This window comes from Arachis ipaensis, chromosome B04 (assembly GCF_000816755.2).
Source record: "Arachis ipaensis cultivar K30076 chromosome B04, Araip1.1, whole genome shotgun sequence".
Taxonomy (NCBI): Eukaryota; Viridiplantae; Streptophyta; class Magnoliopsida; order Fabales; family Fabaceae; genus Arachis; species Arachis ipaensis.
The window spans coordinates 107,943,713-107,949,242 of record NC_029788.2 but is presented as its reverse complement, the minus strand read 5'-3'; positions in this window follow the sequence as shown (position 1 = coordinate 107,949,242).

The window sequence follows — 5,530 nt, the reverse complement described above, 5'->3', positions numbered from 1 at the left end:
TTATTCCTTCTTGGCCCTCCTATCCACTGATGCTCAAAGCCTTGGGATCCTTTTTATTTGCCCTTGCCTTTTGGTTTTAAGAGCTTTTGGCTTTTTCTTTTTCTTTCTAATATTTTTTTTTGCAAGCTTTGTTCTTTGTTGCTTTTTCTTGCTTCAAGAATCATTTTTATGATTTTTCAGATTATCAATAACATGTCTCATGCTCATCATTCTTTCAAGAGCCAACATATTTAACAGTCTTAAACAACAAATTCAAAAGGCATATGCACTGTTCAAGCATTCATTCAGAAGACAGAAAGCATTGCCACCACATTTAACTAATTAGAATTTCTCTTATTAAAACTCGAAATTTTATTGCCTCTTATTCAAAAGATCTACTACTTTATTCATGTTTGCTGATGATGAGAAAAATAAACTATAGCTTAATTGGAGATAAAATCAAAATAGATACTAATTACTACTATATGACTCCTAAGGTAAACTTCTATAAGGACACTGTCACAGAGTTAAGGCAGAAATTGGAAATTAACAACCTTTATTCTGGGGGAACGGGGGTTCCTCTGATCCTTGGAGTGCTCGGTCCTACAAGAGAAGACTTTTGGCGCTTCATTTTCCTTAAGTCACGCCCTTGCTCCTCTTGTTCTTTAAACATATAGGTCAGCATTTGACTGTGTTCCTTCTGTTCTTTTATTATTTGCTCCATAGCTTCCCGTATCTTGGTGACAGACGTCTCAAGATACTCCCAGTATTCAGATTGAGGGATCTCTGGGAGGAATTCCTGTGCTCTCTTCTTGATGGGATCATCCTGTTCTTGTTGTTTTTCCATTGATGCTTTGGTGATTGGCTTCTCAATTGAGATATACTCAACCAAAGTGGTTTTGGAACGCTCTTTTTCTTGCCTCTTGGAGTGGGTTGTTTTCCTTTAGGAGCCATGATCTTAGTGATCTCGGATAAACACACCAAACTTAGAAGTTTGCTTGTCCTCAAGCAAAAGAAAAGAAAGGAGAGGGGTAGAGGGAGAGCTAGGGGCAATTGTTGATGGAGGAGGGGGGAGGCCGAACCCAAATTTAAAGGGATGGGGGGTGGGTTTTTGAAAAGTTGGGAAGGATAAGATAAAAAGATTGAGTTGAAAAAGATAAGATAGAAGATATAGTTTAATTTTGAAAAGATATGATAGATTTTTGAAAAAGATAAATCTGAATTTTAAAAAAGATAATATGGAGATTTGAAAAAGATATGGATTAGTTGAAAAGATTTTAGAGTGAAAAAGATAGATTTGTTTTCAGAAAGGATTTGAAAAGAGTTGGATTGAATTTGGAAAGAGGGATTTTTAGAAATTAAGGATTTTAGAAATTAGGGTTCTTAACATGTTCATGTAAAAATCATGCATTGAAACATAAAATTTGAAATTAAAATGGAAATACGTGTGGAAAAATGAGTTTGGCTCCTCCCTGCCTTCCTGGCGTTTGAACGCCCAAACACTGCCTGTTTTGGGCGTTCAGCGCCCAACTGCTGCTCTCCTGGGCGTTCAACGCCCAGCTGCTGCCATTACTGGCGTTCAACACCCAGTGGATGCCCATTTTGGGCGTTGAACGCCCAAAATATACTTTTACTAGCGTTTTCTTGCCAGTGAGCTCTTTTTCTCTGTTTTGTGTGCCGAGGTCTTCTGTAAATGATTATTTACCTTGTTGTCAATGAACTCCATATAAACAAATAAAAATAAAAATAGAAATAGGGCAAAATGCTTAGAGGATTGTTGCCCCATGGCTGGGTTGCCTCCCAGCAAGCGCTTCTTTATTGTCTTTAGTTGGACCTTGCTGAGCTTTTAATCTAGCTTCAGCCTTGAGCATTCTTGCTCAATGTTGCCTTCAAGATAATGCTTGATTCTCTGTCCATTGACAATGAACTTCTTATCAGAATCAATATCCTGAAGCTCCACATAACCATATGGTGATACACTTGTAATCACGTATGGTCCTCTCCACCGGGATTTTAGTTTCCCGGGGAATAGCCTGAGTCTAGAGTTAAACAACAGGACCTTCTGTCCTGGTTCAAAGATTCTAGATGACAGCTTTCTGTCATGCCATTTTTTTGATTTTTCTTTATAAAGCTTGGCATTCTCGAAAGCTGTGAATCTAAATTCCTCTAGCTCATTTAGCTGGAGCAATCATTTTTCTCTTGCTAATTTGGCATCAAAGTTTAGGAATCTGGTTGCCCAGTAGGCCTTATGTTCCAGTTCCACGGGCAGGTGACATGCCTTACCATACACGAGTTGGTATGGAGATGTCCCTATGGGGGTCTTGAATGCTGTCCTGTAAGCCCACAGAGCATCATCCAAGCTCCGTGCCCAATCCTTTCTACGGGTATTTACTGTCCGTTCCAGGATTCTCTTTAATTCTCTGTTAGAGACTTTAGCTTGCCCATTGATTTGTGGATGATATGGAGTGGCCACCTTGTGGCGAATTCCATACCCCCTGTAACTGTTCTTGTAGGAACCAGTTCATTTTTTTCATTATGAATCACTGTCATGCCTCCCTTTTTTGAGACGACTTGAACAGGGCTCACCCAGGGACTATCAGAAATAGGATAAATGTTGAATAAGTGCTTCCTCTTCCTGTGAATTTAAAGCAGAGCTTATGATCACTGGAAAAGTATCACCTTCTCCTAGAAATGCATATTTCAAGGATGGTGGTAATGGCTTGAGCTCGGGTTTAGGAGGTTTTTCCTCTTCCAGAAGAAATTTCATAGGCTCTTTCATGTCCTCTGAGTCCTCCAAATCAGGCTGAACATCCTTAAAGATGTTTTCCAACTCTGATTCAAGACTCTCAGCCATGTTGATCTCTTCTACTAAAGAATCAATAGGATCAACTTTCATGCAGTCTTTTGATGTGTCTGGATGCTGCATGGCTTTGACAGCGTTCAACTTGAATTCATCATCATTGACTCTCAGGGTTATTTCCCCCTGTTGGACGTCAATGAGGAATCTTCCAGTTGCTAGGAAGGGTCTTCCTAGAATGAGAGTAGCACTCTTGTGCTCCTCCTGCAAGCCCATAGTAGAAGATGTCTAACTGAACCCACTCTAAAAATATTTCAGAGGGGTATTTTCGTAGCATCTCTCTGTATCTCTCCCAGGCATCATAAAGAGATTCATTATCTCCTTGTTTAAAGCCTTGGATGTCCAGCCTTAGCTGTGTCATCCTTTTTGGAGGAAAATACTGATTCAGGAACTTTTCTGTCAGCTGTTTCCATGTCCTTATGCTGGCTTTAGGTTGGTTATTTAACCACCTCTTAGCTTGATCTTTTACAACAAATGGAAACAGTAATAGTCTGTAGACATCCTGATCTATTTTCTTATCATGTACTGTGTCAGCAATTTGTAAAAATTGTGCCAGAAACTCTGTAGGTTCTTCCTGTGGAAGACCGGAATACTGGCAGCTTTGCTGCACCATGATAATGAGCTGAGGATTCAACTCAAAGCTACTGACTCCAATGGAGGGTATGCAGATACTACTCCCATATGAAGCAGTAGAGGGGTTAGAATATGACCCCAGAGTCCTCCTGGACTGTTCATTTCCGCTTAGGTCCATGATGGAGAAAGGGAGATGATGTAAAATAGAAAAAATATTTTTATGTATTTATTTATTAATTTATTTCGAAAAGAAAATAAATCAAAATAAAATAAAAAAATGAGTAAGAAATTTTCGAAAAAGTGAGGAGAAGGAGAGTGGTTAGGAGATTTTGAAAAAGATATGATGATTTTTGAAAAAGGTTTTAAATTTTGAAATAAAAATCTGAATTTTTAAAGGAGAGAGAAAAACAACAAGATAACACAGGATTTAAAATTTTTAGATCTGAGGTTCCTTATTTTCGAAAATTTTGGGGGGGAAAAACACCAAGGAACACCAAACTTAAAAATTTTAAGATCAAGACACAAGGAAAACTTAAGAACACTAAGGACGAACACCAAGCTTAAAATTTTTAGAAAACCAAAATAAATTTTCGAAAAACTCAGAAAAATCAACAAGAAAACACCAAACTTAAAGTTTGACACAGGATTTAATAGAAAAAATATTTTTGAAAAAGGTTTTAAAAAGAGTGCACCAAACTGCCACGGGCTTAGACTAACGCTCTAGCCAATTGGGCAGTAAAATGTAACACTTGTTTTAAAAAAGGATATTTTTAACCAAGAACAATAATAAGAGACTCTAGACCAAAAAAAAAATTTTTCCTAATCTAAGCAACAAAATAAACCGTCAGTTGTTCAAACACGAACAATCCCCGGCAACGGCGCCAAAAACTTGGTGCACGAATTATGAATCACACTTTTCACAACTCGTACCACTAACCAGCAAGTGCACTGGGTCGTCCAAGTAATACCTTACGTGAGTAAGGGTCGAATCCCACGGAGATTGTTGGTTTGAAGCAATCTATGGTTATCTTGTAAATCTTAGTCAGGAAGTCAATTATGTTTATCAGTTAAACTGCGAATAACCAAGAGAGCATAAATTGAAGGTTACTTGTTATGCAGTAATGGAGAATATGTTGGAGTTTTGGAGATGCTTTGTCTTCTGAATCTCTGCTTTCCTCTGTCTTCTTGTTCACACACGCACGTCCTCCTATGGCAAGCTGTATGTAGGGGATCGCCGTCGTCAATGGCTACATCCCATCCTCTCAGTGAAGAATATGCTCACATGCTCTGTCACAGCACGGCTAATCATCTGTCGGTTCTCGATCATGCTGGAATAGGATTCACCCTCCTTTTGCTTCTGTCACTACGCCCAGCACTCGCGAGTTTGAAGCTCGTCACAGTCATTCAATCCCTGAATCCTACTCGGAATACCACAGACAAGGTTTAGACTTTTCGGATTCTCATGAATGCCGCCATCAGTTCTAGCTTATACCACGGAGATTCTGATTAAGGAATCTAAGAGATACTCATTCAATCGGGTATAGAACGGAGGTGGTTGTCAAGCACACGTTCATGGTTTGAGGAAGGTGATGAATGTCACGGATCATCACCTTCATCACAGTTAAGCGCGAATGAACATCTTAGATAGGAACAAGCGTGTTTGAATGGAAAACAGAAATACTTGCATTAATTCATCGAGACACAGCAGAGCTCCTCACCCCCAACAATGGGGTTTAGAGACTCATTCCGTCAGAGAATACAAAGTTCAGATCTAAAATGTCATGAGATACAAAATAAGTCTCTAAAAGTTGTTTTTATACTAAACTAGTAGCCTAGGTTTACAAAATATGAGTAAACTATGATGGATGATGCAGAGATCCACTTCTGGGGCCCACTTGGTGTGTGTTGGGTTGAGATTTAAGCAATTCACGTGCAGAGGCCATTTGTGGAGTTGAACGCCAGTTTTTATGCCAGTTTGGGCGTTCAACTCCAGCTTTTGATCCTTTTCTGGCGCTGGACGCCAGAATTGGGCAGAGAACTGGCGTTGAACGCCAGTTTACGTCGTCTATCCTTGTGCAAAGTATGGACTATTATATATTGCTGGAAAGCCCTGGATGTCTA